Consider the following 18,692-nt stretch of genomic DNA (forward strand, 5'->3'; position numbering starts at 1 on the left):
AAGCAATGTTTTAAACACTGTCTCTAGCAGACTGCTTGTCTCCATTTTGATTAGTTCTTTTTCTGGAGCTTTGTTCTGTTCTTTCATTTGGAACATGCTTCTTTGTCTCTGCATTTTGGCTGTCTCTCTTTGTTTGTTTCTATGTATTAGGTAGGGCTGCTATGTTTCTCAGTCTTAGTAGAGTGTTTTTATATAGTAGGCATCCAGTGAGTCCCAGTGGTGCAGTATCTCAGGTTACCTGAGCCAGATGCTCAAGGTGTGTCTCTTGTCTGTGTTGTGTGTGCCCTCCTGTTGTAGTTGAATCTCGGTTGCTGTTTGCATGTCAGTGGGAGGGATTGACCCTCAGGCTGATTGGATATGAAGACTCACTTATGAGAGGCTGACCCACTGAGCAGAATTTACTTTAGCAGGGCTCTGGTACCTGCCTAGTCTGCCCTTGAGTGTGTTGTCTTCAAATGAGGCAGTGGGTGGTTGTCTGACTCAGTCTGAAACTGGCTACTGGGCATGCTAGACCCTGGGCCTCCTGGAAGTGGCCCTGCCACAGGCCAAGTTCAGCCACAGCCTGTACCCTGCATGGGGCCACCTGGTATGAGCCATAAGCAATTTGTAGATGACTGCCACCCATGCTGATCTTGGAAGTGCCTCAAGAGGCTAAGCTATGAACCGAGGCTGGCTGTCACTAGTGCTGGGCTTGGGGCTTCTCAGCAAGAGATACAAGCATGCTGAGGCCAGTTGTTGCTTGTTTGGGGTTTGTGAACTTTTGAAAGATTTTAGGAAAGTCCATAGCATAAGCCAAGACAGGCCATTTGTTTGGGTGGGCCCGCAAGTTGGGTGGGGTGGGGTCTCAGGGAATCACCAGGGAAGGGTGACCAGTGTTAGCCAGGTTGACGGAGACTCAGATATGGTGGCTGACTGTGTCTGCACGCTGGGAAGGGGGAGGGCTTAAAAATACAATGAATTCTACCAGTATTTTTGTCTAAGAAAAGACAGCCCCTCCAACTCTCATCCTAGAGCCAGACAATTCAGTTCCTCTCTGTATGTTTCTGGCACTTTCTGAGCTGCTGTCTCAGCACTAGAGCTCAGAGTGAGTGATGTTGTCAGTGAAGAAGTCTCTTCTCAGGACCTTTAAGAGAGCACCTGGTACTTCAGCAGCCCTCAGTCTTATTCAGCCATAGTCTCCGCTGGCTTTCACAGCCAGAAGTTGCTGCAACTTTTCTTCCTGGCATTGGATTCCTGGGCTAGGGAGCCTGGTATTGGGCTGGGACGCCCCTCTGGGGGGCCTCTGTAGCTGAGATATCCCTCCCGATTTTTAACAACCTAATGCAGGTGTAGGATCAGGCTGATCTGTGTCTCTGCCCATTCTACCAGTCTCGAGGAGGCTTCTTCTATATGTCCTTAGTCATAGGACTTCTGTTCAGCTAGACTTCAGGCGATTCTCAATGGTGGTTGTTCTCTAGTTTACTTGTAATTTTGATGTGGTCATGAGAGGAGGCAAACACAGCATTTGCCTTCTCTGCCACCTTGACCGCAAATCCTTAAATTAATTAGTTTTGACACTCCATGTTAGAATGTTCACACTAAAGGGAGTGCATGATATTGGAGTGTGTGAAAAAATATTAAGACTTTTATATGCGTTTATTTTTCTCTTGATTAAAAAAAAAATAGTTCTTGTATAGGTTTTATACTGTATATAATTGATTACTAAGGAGGTACATGCAGATAACTTAGAAATGAATTGATTTGTAAATAGAAGGACATAAAGTCTAAATTCATACTTCTAGGATGTAATAAAAAATGTATGGAGAGGCATTCCATTTCTGGCAGTGCCTGACTAGATTGTTCTGAATAACCCTCTTGTGTTATAATCTCTCCAGATAGCATGCTATGACTAAAATCAAGGCATTTTTTTGTTGCCTATGCTCAAAACAGATGTTATCTGCACTTGCCTAATTGGAATCTTGATTCTCATCTTTAAGGAAAATCCAGTTTCCATAATGATACAAGTGAAGTTTAGGGTTGATATTTATCATGGCTCCAGTCATGTTTTGCTGCTTTATTAAATAGAATTTGTTTCATCAAGTCAGGAAACCACTCTGCATTTACAATGCTCTGTCCAAAAAATTATGTTTTTGATAGATATTACCTTTTTTTTTTTTTTTTTGGTGACACAGGCAGTTTAACAATTACAGATTAGTAATAAATTCTTAATGGTTTTTATTTAGAAATATTTAAACTGTAACAGAGAAGTAGAATAGGTAACATAAAGAACACCTATGTATTTATCACAATACTCTATCAAATTGTAACATTAAGACTTTCTTGCTTCATATTGTTTCTTAAAATATTACATATATGGTTGAAGCACATCTTGTAACACTCCCGGATCTCATTCACTTTCCTCATTTTTTGGGGGGTGACCTCTGTCATAAATTTGGTGTTTATCATTCTTATTCACATTTGTATACTTTATTCCATTTTTACATATTTAAACACACAAACTCATAAGTAATATATAATGTTGGGTTGCATGTTTGTATAAATAATATCAGACTACACATTATATTTCTGAGATTTATCTATTTTCATGTGTGATACATAATGCATGCTCTAGAGGTCATTCTTTTTAGCTATTATTCAATATACTATTGAATGAATACTGAATATGCTACATTTTAAGAATCCATTCTTGATAGGTAAGAGGCTGTTTCTAATTTTCACAATAATGTTACTATGTTTATTCTTTCTTATGGCCTTTGGTCATAGATAGAAGAGTTTCTCTATGGTGTATACCAAGAATGGAACTGCTGTTTGAAATGCATGTGCATCTTCAACTTGCTCTAAAAATACCATGCTTTTGTTGAAGAGGTTGCCTCATGCAGTGCATGAGTTACTGTTTCTATATTTTTGTTATCGCAAAAATAGTTATTAGACTTTTTAACTTTTTCTAACATAATGGATATGAACTAGGATAATATTGTCTTAAGATTTATTTTCCTGATTACTAGAGAGATTAAACAAATTTTACATTTTTGTTAGTGACTTATATTCCTTCTTCTGTGAATTGTCTATTGATAGCCTTTGCCTACTTTTCTATTTGGTTGCTTGTCTTTTTTCTTACAAATTTAAAGAAAGTCTTTAAATATATATACTATGTCTTTGTAATTTATTTCTTAGAAATATAAATAAAAAATGAAAAAAAATTCTAGTCTATTTAGGTCTTGGATGTGTTTTTATCTGTAGTAAGTGCTTTTGCGGTATTTTAATAAACTCTTTTTTTACCCCGAGAAAACAAAAATATTCTGTATTTTTTCTAAATGTTAGAAAGTTTTATCACTTTAATATTGAAAACATTAATTCATTTTGAATTAATTTTTGGAGTAAAGTGAGAATCTTTTTTTTTTTTTTAATATGGATAATTATTTGTCCCAATATAGCATTTAGAATAGCTTTCTATTACTCTGCTGTGATGGTTACTTTTATATGTTAACTTGGCCAGGCCACAGTATCCAGATATTTCATCAAACCATGTTCTAAATGTTTCTGTGAAGGCATTTTCTTTATATGAGATTCACATTTAAATCGGTAGAATTTTAGTAAAGCAGAGAATACTCCATAACGTGAGTGGGCTTTATCAAATCACTTGAAGGCCTAAATAGAAGAAAACTGCCCTCTTCCTTAGAAGAGGAGGCAATTCTGGCAGCAGTCTGCCTTCAGACTCGAACTGCAACATCTCTAGCCCACTAGCTCACTTTGCAGAGTTTGGACTTGCCAGCCTCCATAATCACATGAGCTAATTCTTTAAAATTTCTCTCTCTCTCTCTTTCAATAAATAGACTCTCTCTCTCTCTCTCTCTGTCTCTCTGTCTCTCTCCATTCATTCTGTTTCTCTGAAGACCCCTGACCAATACACTCACTGATTTGTATGTTATTTATTTCTTCACGGCCAGATATCAAGTTTCTGTGTATACTTGGATCTTTTTCTGACTCTCTATTCTATTTCATTTGTCTGGTTTTCTACTGCTTTCCAACTTAATTATTATCTAATATCTAGTAGGGTAATGCTTACCATTTAATTCTTCTTCTAAATTGAGTCTTGACCTCTTGTTCTCCTATGCAGATTTTATGACTTGCTTGATAATTTCATTAAAAACCCAGCTCAGATTTGTATTGATGAGTTTTTGAATTACATCTAAAGAAATGGGAGCAGTTATGCATATTCTATGGGGTTACAATGTTTCAGCATAATGACAGCTTAATGCATAGGCACTAGGGGATCAGGGCTCTTCATGTATCACATGTTTGAATTTGAAGGGTTTAGTATGTACTCCATGGTGGATTTTTTTCCAGTGACGTTGAAAAGTTACTCTAGAGTGAATTCTTTCCCTGGTACACATGTTTGTCTGCATGATTTGCAGCTTGTACTGTTATCTCTGAAAAACAACTCTGTATCTCATTAGAAACAGGACAAGGCTAATTTAGACTGGTTCTGTGGTTATAACCACCTAACTACCTACCTATCCACCTACCTACCTACCTATCTACCTACCTACCTATCTACCTACCTACCTATTTATTTTAGTAGGGTATCTGCTGACTTAACTGGGAAGATAATTGCCTGGAACAAAGAACATATTTCCCAGCTGCACTTGAAGCTGGGGCTGAACATTTCACTAAGTTCTGGCCAGTGGTATGTAAATAGACATGTTCTATGAGGTTTCAAGGAAGTGTCCTTAAAGGAGAGATTATGCCCTTCTTCTGTTCCTTCTTCCTGTTGTTTGGAATAAGAATGTGCTGACTGAAGCATTAGGCAAGTGGTTTCAAAGTCCTGTTCAAATGCATTTTATACATTCCCTGGATCTTGGCATCATGGAACGGAGTTTCTGGCTAGGTTGGAAAAACCTGAGAGTTCTCGGATTTTCAAAAGATTTATAGTTTTTTTTTTTTCTTGACAAAAAACTGAAACTTTAAGACTGAGATGACTTTCTTATTAATTTTTAAAAATCATGCTGCTGAAATTGATGGCTATTATTTATTTAGTATTTTTAAATCTATGTTCATAAGCAATAAAGATATAAATTTTCTTTTATTCTACTACTATCCAGTTATGGTATCCAGGTTACATTGGCATTCTAAATGAGTTAAGTAGCTTTCTCATTTATTCTGGTCATGAGGCAATTTCTGTAAAATTAATATTATCGGTTACTTCAAGTTTTGGTAAAACTGCAGTATAATAAGCCTGGTGTCTTTTGGGGGGAGAAATTTTGCTCACTAATTTAATTACTTTAGTAGTTTTATCTCAACTTTCCTCACATTTTATATCTACTTCTCCCCTTCCTCACCGCCAGTGTTTCTCTGACCCACTAAATTTGTACTGCCTTTCCTGAATTTGCTGACCTTATTAACTTGTACCATTGATTTCCATCTGGAACTTCAAAATACATTTGACCTGATGGTTTGGAACTGCCTCTGTGTTTTGCTTGGAAGAAGATAGGACCAAATGAGTCTCCTTTCTTTCCTTTTCCATCCTGTATCTTTAGTTTCATGAGGATTGGCACTCCATGTGGGACAGATATAAGTAGTTTTATTTACTGAAAGACTAGTCCAGTTATTTTGAATTTTCCACTGGGTCTCACAGGGACAGCATGCAATCTGAGGTACTTTAATACACATGTGAAAGGGTGTACCTGGTGACACTTCCTTTTTCTTATGATCTTCATTCCTATGCCCCAGACATGTCTGTCCTTTTCGCTTGAACTAAAAACACCCCTTCTCAAAGTGAAAGATCTGGATCCTTGGATCATTTCTCTCTTATTTGGTAAATCTTGCTATATTGAGTATGGGAGAGAAGTTTCAGTCCAATTTAACTTTTTTTTTTTTTTTTTTTGGATAGTACCTCATTATGAGCTGTGAATCATGAACTCTTAAACTGTAGGCCTAATAAAGGAAGCTTATCCTCCAAAAGTAAATTTTAATGTTGGTGAAGGGGTTGCTTTTTTGCATTTTTATTTTTTGTTTTTCCTGAGAAGCTAATCAATATTAAAACCTTAATCCTGCATCAGGAGACATGAGGAACATTTGGTTTCTATTAAGCTAATGAGGGGCATTTGTTTTCTTTCTTGCTCATCTCAGAAACCAACAAGTTAGCTTTGCTAACTTCCAGTGACTTTTCTCTCACTCTGGAAAGTGTGATCTTGATTAAATTATTTGAAGTCAGCAGTCCACTCGTGATGGGAGAGAGAAGTAGGAGAGAGAGATGGGGGATTTAGCATTTCCTTCCATCCTACATTTTTTTTTGAGTAAGAGTATCACTTTTGGTCTCCAAATTTCCAGAAAGTAAAAGGAGTGATGATATTAATGATGATAAATATATATTCAGTCCTTCCAGACCTTGTGCCAAGAACTTTACATGAATTACTTTATTTAAGACTTATAATAATCTTATAAGTTACTATTATTGTCTCTATTTTTGGAAGAATAACAAATAACAAATAACTTATCATCCCTTGTGAGAGGGAAATCCTTTCTTAAAATTAAAATTTGTTACTTGAAGGGGGAACCACCTGGACTAAGCACCTCTATTTCCATTACCCTGGAGGCATTCTTTGTGGGGTGACCCCTGCAACTACATGATTATGGTTTGGAAGAGCCCTGTTTTCTTTGGAAAGTTCCACCACTGAGATAGGCTGGCATGAAAAGACACAATTGCTATAGTCAATACTCAGGGAGAACATGAGAAAAACAAACCAAGAAAACACACTGAGCACAGAAACCATCCAGCTGGCAGTTTTATGATTACTCTCGCTTGTTTTCTCTCTGGGCTTGTAGGTCTGGCCCCATTCCACACTCTGCAAGGAAGTCCAAAGGACTGGGACATATTTGTGCTTACCTTATCAGGGAACCAGTTTCCAGCTTCAGCTGGCAGCACGGTGGGAGCTGGCATCTTACTTCCCACTGTCACATGTGGCTACTCCCTCTTCACACACTGTGACTAGTACATAAGAGAGCTGGGTTTGCTGCCCACCAAGCGTCTCTTGCCAATTTGATTTTCCAGTGCTAGGAGCCTCCTCTTCCTCCAGCAGTTGGCAAGACTCTGGTGATCAACACAATGATGCAATATCCATCCTTACAGGTGCAGACATAGGCCCTGAGCCTGAAGGCCAATGGCAATAACAAACTCTATAGCACAAGTAGAAGTGGCAAGGACTGAGTGGCTTCACTTACACTGCTATTTATTGCCTGAGGTAATAAATGGTTGAAGAAAGAAGCTCAGTGCAGCTTATTTGTTTGACAGGTGAATTGCTCTGTAGAGGGCTGAATGCAGCACCCGGTCATGTGATCATGTAGACCCTGGCACACCCAGCACCCCAAAGTGGGCTCTGCTTGCTCACTCGCTCTGATTCCTTCTCCAGTCATTTGTATGTGACCCAACCCCACGGTGTGGGGGAGAGATGGAGCTTGAGAGATGGCAAGTAATAGGAATAGAGTTTCTAGAAAAAACTACTACTATAAATTATTCCTGACCTTCTTCATTCCTGTTTCTAATATCTCTTGCTACCCTGACAACCACCCACAGTTGCAAAATGAAACCTCTTTCTCAGGGAAATTGTCTCACATATGTATCTATCGACATGTTTATTTTTGGTTCAGACTTGGCCATTAGAATATTTCCTAGTGGTAATTTTTATCTGAGGATAAAATGTTGCTAAAATTATTTAATTCTAGCATTTCTCTCAGCAAGACACTCATTAGTTTGGAACTCAATTTTTCTCCATTGCGTTGCTTTACTGCTTTTAGTTGGCTGATATTGTCTGCAATCAAAAATCTCATTTCGTAAGGACTGAAGCTCAGAGAGAATGAATAACTTACATAGTAGGGTCTGCTGTTTGTCTTTAGAAAGTGACCTTTCTTTTTGTCTTTCTTTCCTTTAATATCCAACTTTTTTTGAATTATTAATTTAGCTATGTATCATTACACTATAAAGAGTAGAGAAAATTCAGTTCATTAGAAAAATATATATGGAAGATAAAACAAGAGTGTGAATTCAGAAACCCTGTTTGGAGAGAAGCATGCTTCCCAGGTCATGGATAAAAAAAAATATATAATATATATATATATTATATATCTATCTATCTATCTATCTATCTATCTATCTATCTATTTATCTATCTATCTATATATATTGGAGGTTCTCAAGAGATTCTTAAGAAGCTCCAAATTTATCTCATGTTTCATTCTTGGTTTGTTGTAATTACCCAGGTTGCTGAGTGTCAGGAAGAACTTGCTCCAGGGAGTCACTAGTTCGAGGAAGACAAAAGACATCTAAAGTGGATCTGGTCCCAATGTACATTTTGGAGCCAATCCACAGCCTGAAGCAGTCATGCCAGCTAAAAGCCTGTGCATAAGAAAAATGATGCTTATATTCTAATTCTCTGAGTTTTGGGGGCCTTCATTATGCAACATTTTTGCAACAGTAGCTGATAGATACACTGTCTTTCTCTATCCATTCTTTTTCTTATGTAACAATACAATTCCTCAACTTCTGGCTTTGCGTCCATTTTCTATATCACATGGGATCTGTCTTTCTTTGGGTTATAAGAAAGATTCTAACATTTCTTTTTCTATTCAGGACCTCTGTCTTGAAGCTTGGAAACAACACAATCTCTTTCAGCATTTAAAAATATTGTGACTCTGAGGATATAAGAAGCTGAATGTGGTCTGTGTATAATTTTAGATGTCAACCTATAAAGCTAAAAGGTTTGACCTGTGCTCTGAGAAGATTAAATCTTTTTTCTACTATTATTTCATGTTCTTTGAAAAGCAGAAATAATCACTGGTACATCTCAGGACAATTGTTCAACGAATAGGCAGGTTACTTAGTGGTTCAGTGAAGTGCTGCCTTTGTGCCCATCTAGTGAGCCAAACACTCCAGACATGGCAAGATTCATTTGACTGGATCTTGCTAAAAAGAATCTTAACTATATATGCATTTTTATCTTGGAGTAGTTATTGAAATCAGTATATGGCATCTTACAGCTTTCACTTTAGAATTTCTCTACTAGTAAGAATGTAAAGAATATGTAAAGATTATCTGGCTTAGTCCTTATGTCTATACTGTGAAGTACTTAAGTGGCCTAGAAACATTGTGATGGAAAAAACTGTAATTTGAATAACTTTTATGATACCTTTGGCCTAGAAATTATGAGGAACAATTTTACTCTAAGTAGATATTTGCATGACTATATTCGATTATGAAAACAAAAAGCCATGAAAAAAGTAGAGTTCAAACATGATGTTACTCCTGACAGGGCCCCACATGGAAAATTCATGCCTGCATTTGAGCCTTAGCTCCGTGTTTCCCTCTGCTCCCCTTTTAATTTACATTTTACTAGTTTTTCTTTGTCTATCCCAAGTATCACAATCTCCCATCTTTCCTCACTCATTTTGCTTTTTTCCCCTTAAAGTTTGCAGGCACTACACCCATGAGGAGCAGCATTCTTATTCCAAGATGTTCTTGAACACATCTGCACATATACATATATTCTCAATTGACAGAGATGAAAAGTATACTTATGGTCATATATAGTCCCCTGCCTTACATACACACACACACTTCACAGGGACACACATACGTAAGAAAGAATCCTTATTAGGCTGTCTCATACAACTACAAAGCTCGTACCTACTAAACTGTAGTTGACCCTACAGTCTCATGCCCAGGATGAGAATCCCTTGTCTATACCACACAATTTAGCATTTGCATTAGTGATGTTCTCTATTTTATGTCTGTCAAACTTGTCTCCTTGACAATACAAGCTCTTTGAGTAAAATAGATAAAAAAAAGACTTTTTTATAGCTATCAGAGTTAAGCACATAATAATAGAAACATGAATTTACTTTTACAAGAATCCCGTACTTTCACTATATACCTGAATAGTCAGTCACTCTATTCAGGATCATCTTCATTTCCATCAAGAAACCTATTTTAAAGGCAGTCAGGAAGATAAACAATACCTTTTTCTCCATAGAGAAATCAGTATGCCTCTTATTTCAGTTACCCCTCTCCCCAAAAAGAAAGAAAAAAACCTCTGTCATCAGTTTATACAAGTAAAGTGTGTGTATGTGTATGCATGTGCTTAGTTTTAAGATAAAAATGTTCAGAAAGACATGATTATAAATCACCTACTTTTATTAAAACTCAAATTAAATAATCCTGCCACTACAGCACTATCAATAATAGCAATAATGATCCAAACTAATGGATATTAGAAGAGTTCTGTAATCAACTGGTGGTTTTTAAAATTCTGCTTCTGCCATACACACAGAGGGAGGTAGATGAGTACAGAGGACAAGCCCCCAAGCTCCAGAGCTGGCAGGGTTGGCTGGGCTGGCTTTGCATCCCTACTTTTTCATTGCCTCTTTTGTGTGCTTGTGAGGTCTTGACTAAGCTATGAGGCCTCTTGTTGCTTCATTTCCTCATTGGATAATAACTTTACCTTTTTGCCAGGGTTGTTGTGAGTATTAAATGAGTTTGCACACCTATACACTAAGCACTGTGCCTGTACAGTGTAAACACTCAATTCAGTCTTAAATATTTTTTATTTTCTTCTTCTTTGAGCTTCAGCTACCAGATGATAATGCCTGTAAGATTCAAAAAGGTCAGATGAAGTAAACATGTGAAAGTACTTTGTAATTCAAAGAACTATACATTTATAAGGCATTATTTCTTTTAAACTGCAACTTTGAAACATAGTACTGATTCTTTTTCTTCTTCTTGGAAATTTCTCCCCAAATACTGAGTTCTTTGCTTGTTATTTGATAGCAGAATTATGTTAGAAATTACTTTAGACAACTGTTGTTAAAGAAAAGATGTCAGACTATACCTTTGACAGTTAATTCAAGGAAGAAGGTGGAGTGTGAGGGAAGGAAAGGAAGTGAGACTGAGATGTGCCACAATGAGGTTGAAATTATCAAAGGAGCCAAACTGAGATGTGATCAGCCTTGCAGCTTACATGAATGCTCCTTTCATGGCACCACTGTGAAACTCTTTAGTTACCTAACAGATGAGGCACGCAAGTTACAGTCATCACCCAGTCACAGACAAAATCCCATGGCTGCTTTCAGTAATACCTCACACTCTTGACTTTATTTCTTCCTGCCATATGAGCTGTCAGAGGCCACTAGAGAGTACCCCATATATGTGCAGGACACTGTCGTCCCATTTCACACAAATTTGTTCTGGTTCTCTGCTAACTGACCTCTAATTCAATGTGCTGATTCATGTCAATATGCAGATGGCCTTGCTACATTTGTGTCATTTGAAATTGCTTAATGTAGGGCACAGAGATTACCAATAGTGGTGAATTACTTATATCTCAGCACACTGCCTGTCTTTAAAACAGGTTAGGGTAGGCAGATACTTCATATGAATGAAGAAGATGAAATTTAGGGATAAAGTCCCAGAGTGCCTGACTGCTAGCCTCTGCAGCCCTGTAGGTTCTATAGCTTTGTTTTCTTAACCCCACCTGTAGGTTCTGTCCTAGGTGCCTGTTTGTTAACCCTCCCTTCCTCCTTTCCTTCTTTCTGCAAATATTTTTGAGTGTTAAGTCTATGTCAGACAGCTGCATTCATCAGTAAATAAATCCCCATCTTCATGGAGTTTTCATTTGAGTCTTTAGGATATAACAGACTATAGGAGTAAAGGTTTCATTACTTTTATAAAAAAAATTAAAAGTGTAGTTTTAAAATTATAGTTATTCTTGTTATGGACCGAATGTTTGTGTCCTCCCAAAGTTAAAATGTTGAAGCCCTAATTCCCAGTAAGATGGTATTTGGAGAATAGACCTTTGGGAAGTAATCAGGGTTAGATGAGATCATGAGAGTGAGGCCCTAATGAGATTAGTGCCCATAAAAGAAGACACACCAGAGAGCTTGCTACCTCTCTCTCCCTTTACATGAACAAAGAAGAGGGCATATGAGCATACAGAGAATGGTGGCCCCTACAAGCCAAGAGAAGAGGCTTCATTATAAAATCTGTCATTCCAGCACCTTGATCTGGACTTCCAAGCCTCCAGAATAATAATCAATAAATTTCTGTTATTTAAATCAACAACTTTATGGTATTTTGTTATGGAAGTGAGAGCTTACTAGTACAATGCTCACCATAAAACATTCAATAAATTATGAAAGTATAAAGTAAAGATCCCAAACTGGAGGGTTTGCAGGTAATATCAGGCCTGCAGATGTGTTGTGTTTTGGCTCACTTGGAATTTTTTAACAGTTTTGTTGAGATATAATTCACATATCATGAAGTTCACCACTTACAATGTACAATTGTATGGAATACACCACATTTTGTTTTTTTCATTCATCAGTTGATGGACATTTGGTTGGGGAGTTTCAACTTTTTGGCTATTGTGAACATTTGGGTACAAATTTTTGTGTAGACATTTCTTTTCTTTTCTCTTGGGTATATACCTAAGAGTGGAATTGTTGGATCATATGGTAACTATGTTTAACCATTTTCAGGACTGCCAGACTGTTCTCTAAAGCAGCTGCACTATTTTACATGTTCACCAGCAGTATATGAGGGTTCTAATTTCTTTACATCCTCACCAACACTTGTTATTATCTGACTTTTTAGTCTAGCCATCCTAGCGTGTGTAAAGTGGTATCTCACTGTAGTTTCAATTAGTTTTCCCCCTGATGGTTAATAATATCTTTCCATGTGTTAGATTTACTTGGTTTTGTTGCCTGTTTAGCTCTGTAGGTATTTATCATTTCAACTCCCGATGCCCCATATACTTGATATAAGTACTGTTAATGTTCTGGTGTATATTCTTTCTGATTGCATCTATGCATAATTAGGCTACAACAATTTGCTAGTTTCGAAATAGACTTCACTTTGAGCAGATTGATCTAGAAGGGCAGAAATTGTTTTAGGGAGATTACCTGCATTGTCAGTGGGAAAAACAGTAATGGGTTGGTTTAATGGCCATGAAGAGAAAAGACTCAGGACTCAGATGGATAGAAGAGCTTGAGACCAAGAAGAGACAAAAATTTCTGTGCATAGTAAAGTAACAGTTATTTTCACCATTCTAGAGCTGCACGAGAACGAGCATGGGGTACGTATTAAAGCAAGCCTCGAATGTGAGAAAATACAAGATGTGAGAGCAGCCCCAGGCAGTAAAATGCTGGGAATGAGAAAGGCACACATATGGGAAAGCTGGTTCCTTGTCAAAGAAGGTCCTGTGTGTTTAGGAATAGTGAGTGATGTCTATTTTTTATTTTCAAATTGTTCTTTCTACTAAGCTGAAATGACCCTCCATTGCTCACAAACGTTCAATTAAAATGTACTGCACAAAACAGTCTTTATTAGTGGTGAAGAGGGAATGATGAAGGGAGACAGTTTCTGCTTGTGGCCAAGCGATGGGGGAAGACGACAGATGTGTTGAGTGAGAGTTGAGAACAGATTGAGCAGGGAATTAGAGAGATGACAAGCAACCTCTAAGAGAATGTAAGTCCTCTCTCCCTTAGAAATGTACCCCCCACCACCAAAAAAAGTTAAGAGTGATTAGGCTAGAGTTGTTAGGTTTGGATATTTACAGGAAAAAGTAAGTAAAACACTGGAGGACTTGTGACACTTAGGTAAACTTAGATGAAATTGGACTATTCATACTATAACGCAAATTGTTTTTTTGAATTAATATTCATTCTTTCACATATTCAACAAATATTTATTGAACAACTACTACATGCCACACTCTTTTCAGGTACCAGGGATAAAACAGTGCGAAGTAGACAGATGACCTGCTCCTGTGGATTTACAGTCATGCCTTTTAAATAGTTGTGAAGTGTTTCATTGTATGGTCGTATTTAATTTATTTAACCAACCACCCATTGATAGACATTTAAGTTTTTCCCGCAGTTCTTTGCTATTAAAAATAATACTGCTATGAATAGAGAGAGAGTGATTAAGGAATGTTCTGGGACTCAGACTCTCACCACTTGCGTTATGAATGTTACTTAGTGCCGTGTTCTCTATCTTGTTGGGCTAGCTGGGCTTTAGTTTTGCACCTGTGCTTAAGTTTTCCTTAAACCCTACAGAGTCTTTGCTGAACTCTATATTACCCTCCTCTCTCCACTGTAACAAATATTCTCTGCATAGTTGGTATATTCTTCTATTATCTGCTAGTTAGCTAAGGGTGCTTTGTCACCACTGATAACATTGATTTCCAGCCCAGAAAACTTGGGTAAATTACTGCAATTTGGCTTTGAATGTCAGTATCAATTCTTTTGGTTCATATCAAAGTTTATTCCTACATATTCTTTATGGTATATACATTAAATAATTTTTAAAATAAGTAAAATATTTTAGTCTCTGAGTGCTAATATCTCTTAATTATGATGAAGTCTGCTATGAAATAATTAGCTTCACATTTATTTTTTCCCAGACTTGAAAATATTTACAATATTTATGTACATGTTGGATTCCAGCTACTTCAAAAAATAATTTGAGTTTCCCTGCAAAAGAACGTTTATGAAATAAGAGAGTTAAAATAAGAAATAAAGAGTAGAGTAAATGAGCCTCCACTCCCAGGCCCCTGGCAACCACCAATCTGTTCTTTATTTCTATGAATTTACTTTTTTAGATTCCACATATAAATGAGGTCATGCAGTATTTGTCTTACTCTGTTTGACTTATTTTACTGAGAATAATGTCTTTAAGGTTTACCTATGTTGTCACAAATGGCAAAATTTCATTCTTTTTTATGATTGAATAATATTTTACTTGTATACATATACACCATATTTTCTTTATTCATTCATCTGTCAGTGGACACTTAGGTTATTTTGAGGTCTTGGTTATTATAAATAATGCTGCACTGAACATGGTGGTATAGATATCTTTTCAAGATGGTGGTTTCATTTCCTTTGAGTATATACCCAGGAGTGGGATTGTGGGTCAAAAAGTAGTTCTATTTTTAATTTTGAGAAACCTCCAAACTGTTTCCCATAGTGGCTGTACCAATTTACATTCCCATCAACAGTGCACAAGGGTTCCCCTTTCTTCACGTCCTCAACAACATTTGTTGTTTGTTGATTTATTAATGACAGGTGTGAGGTGACATGTCATTGTGATTTTGATTTGCATTTCTCTGATGATTAGTGATATTGAGCACCTTTTCATGTACCTATTGGTCATTCGAATGTATTCTTTAAAATAATTTATATTTTTAACAAGTTCCCATATGATGTTGACACAGCTGTTCTAAGAATCATACTTTGATAACCATAACTACTGCTCTAAACAAATTGCTAATTTTATGTACCTAAAGCTCACTATTTATTATTATTATTATTGTTATTATTACTATTATTACTATTTATTATGCCATTGCCTCTTTTCCTGGACACTACTCCTCACTATCTTATTCTATCAAAATTCAATGTTATTTCTCCTTTATAGCTTATTTCAAATATGCTTCATCAATATAATTCTTACTCATTCTTAACCACCTGGGCTCTAGCCTTCCTTGAGCCCCCATTACTGCTTTGATCACAAAATGTCCTTTCTTTCTTACCCTATTAGACAATAAACTCCTTGATGAAAAAGGACAGAATTGTAATCTTTATTTTATTCTTTGAAATTTGTTCTCTATATAGCACATCTCTAAAGTGGGATTCAGGTACACATTTATATTTATGGTACATTTTAGGTATTTCTTCTACCCTCATTTGTATAAAACCTAATATTAATTACGGTGACACTCAGCATGTACATTTCCCAGGTTTTTCTATACTGGGAGCCAGGTTTGTATTTGACATAATATATTAAAAGGGTGCTGTTTGTTCAGTGGTTTGGAACCACAAATCTCTTCTGTAGCATTGTGCTTTAATCCTTTCTAAAACAGGTTGTGACAGGAAAGGGAATGGCTTTCTAATAATCCAGATTTAATTAGAAACACTGGATGCTAAAATTGGATTTTTTTTTTTGATAGAGGTTCTGTTCCATTCTTTCTTCAACTGGTTCTAACATTTCCTAAACCCACTGTCTCTATTTTTGGCCATTTCTCTTTGTCAGCCATTAAATCCAGGGGCTAAATTATCAGAAATTTCATTTGTTGTAGTAGCATGTGGCTTTGGGCAGTTACACAAACATAATTACCAGAGAAATCTAATAATCTCATGTCAGTCTGAGCCATTCATTGAGGAGGGGCTCTGGAGACCCCTTTTCTGAAAGCTCTTTCTGCGTGTCACCTGCCTAGACACAGAGAGTCCTGTACTCACACAATTTTCTCAAAGAAACATAAACATGGGGGTTTCCTTGGAGATGGCTTTTCCCAGAGTTTAAATACTTTCTTTTCCCACCCTTGTCCAGAGAGTCAAATTTTCAGAATGTTATACAGGGTTAGCTTCTTGGTTATCTAATAAGAAAAAATGTCACCAGACTATTACTGTGGGAAAATATTAGAAATAATATTTTTCAAACTCTGCTTAAAATCCTGCTGTCACCCATATTGTTGTTAATTTCTTTAAGGAAGACAAAATATACATTTTATTTGGAAGTTAGCCATGCACTTTTTCTTTAAGAAAGAAAATGAATTTTTTGAAATCATTTCATAATTTACTTACAGAAAGATTAATAATCTTTATTAATTACTGCCCCCCCCAACAAATTATTCTAAATGACAGGTTTTTTATTTGATGTAGAAACTTGAGTTGGTTTCCTGCCCATTAAGCCTTTTGGTTCTGAGTTGTGGTCTCATAAAACTTTCCCAGAGTCTGAAAGCCCAATTTTAAAGGCCTCGGATGCCTTCTCAGTGCAATAAGGCTAGTTCTCTTTATGTTGGTGCCAGATACATTTAAACTTCTTAATCTATTTTTCAATAAATCAAGACTTGTATATGCAAAGAAAATAAGAAACAACATGGTTGGATTCTAAGATTTAAAAAGTTTTTTTTCATATAATATATAATATGTAAAGCTTGTTTACAAAGAAATAATGGAAATAATCTACACATAAGAATGACAATTGAATAATGATAAAGAGTGTGATTTAGAAGGAAAAAAAGAAACTGAAAGGCTGCAATCTCAAAATCATAAAAATATATTATGGGATCCTTCATAGAGCAGATCATTGTCCACGTCTTAAACTTTCCAGGCTACACAATTCCCAAGACAATGTTTATGTTAGAATTTGAAAGTGGTTAGAATGGACCACTGGGTAAAGAGGTTGAAGGAAGAAAAAATGTAAAAGCTCCTATAGTCCAAAACAACCAATGTGATTACTTATCCACAAAAAAGAAATAACCTCAACAAAAACAACCTAGGAAGTATTGATTAAACACAATGGTGACCAGTCATTGGGTCAGTGTCTGGATACTGAGGCTTTTGGGTGATACAGTAACCCAGAAACATGTCATGTGGCTGGTGGGGACAAGTAGGGGGTGTGGGAGCAGGGATGTATGAAGGGTGATGAAACCTCACATGGGCAGTGTATATGTTATACTGGGTTGTGTTTTTACTGTGCATCAAGCCATTTCCTGGTGATGCTCTGTTGACCTATTCATGGTGGCCATTTGATGGGAGCACCTTTACCAGGGTTGCTGGGTTCTTTTCTCTGATGAGGTCACACTAAGTTTCTATGAGCTGTTTATTCATCGATTTGTAGCAGAAACTGGTTCTGCTGGAGGCTAAGTAAGCAGAAATGAAGCAGAAACATTCTGCTTTTTAAGGGGCAGACTAAGTATTACATGCCACTGCTGGCATGCAAATTAAAGTTCCAGGAACAGTTAAGCTCTGGGTACCTTGGTTGAAGATATTTTTATCATTTCCTCAGCTTTGCAGATTTTTTTGTTGCTGTTTGAAATTTGTCCATTATGATCACCAAAGGAATAATGATAATAAATTCTAATATAAGGCTTCTCTCCCTCATTCAACTTTTAAAACTCTTTAAAGTATATTCATAAGAAAATTTTTACATAATTTAGGACTAAGTTTCATGACCAGATGAAGACTGAATTTGAATTAGGGGCAACATTAGTGAAAAAAACATGGATTCAGGAGTCAGAATTCAAAACCTAGTTTTTATTTATGAGACCCGTGTGACCTGAGCAAGGTAACTGAATTCGTTGACCTACAACTTCCTCATTTGAAAAGTTGAGAGAATCACATCTACTTCACAGAGTGGTTCCTTGTATTAAATGCATGCAGTGTGAATGGTCAGCATTTAACATAGTGCCTGGTTCATAAACACTCTGCAATCAATGTTCGTTTTCTTCCCTTTAATATTAGTGGCAAAAGCTAAATGATTAATTTTTTCAGCTTTGCCAGGTTTTTGAGTTGGTTCCTGTATCATATTGACATATACTTATCATCGTAGATTTCTTTTAGCACTTTTTTACTTTCTGATGCTACAAGATGCTTCAGTTTTTTTTTTTTTTCTGCCTTAGTCCAAGAATCAGCCATTTCTCTAAGGAGCCTTTGGTACTTGAAAACAAAATCTGGGTGCTAGATGTGCTCGCATAAATTATTATTATTATTATTACACTTGATCTTTTATAATAGCTTTAGATTTACAGAAATATTGAAAAAGTAGTTCACAGAGTACCCACATAACCCACAATTTTCCCCTATTATTAACATATTAGAATGATACAGTCATTACAATTAATGAATCGATATTGAGATAT

The sequence above is a fragment of the Pteropus alecto genome, unplaced genomic scaffold (genome assembly GCF_000325575.1).
Source record: "Pteropus alecto unplaced genomic scaffold, ASM32557v1 scaffold75, whole genome shotgun sequence".
NCBI lineage: Eukaryota > Metazoa > Chordata > Mammalia > Chiroptera > Pteropodidae > Pteropus > Pteropus alecto.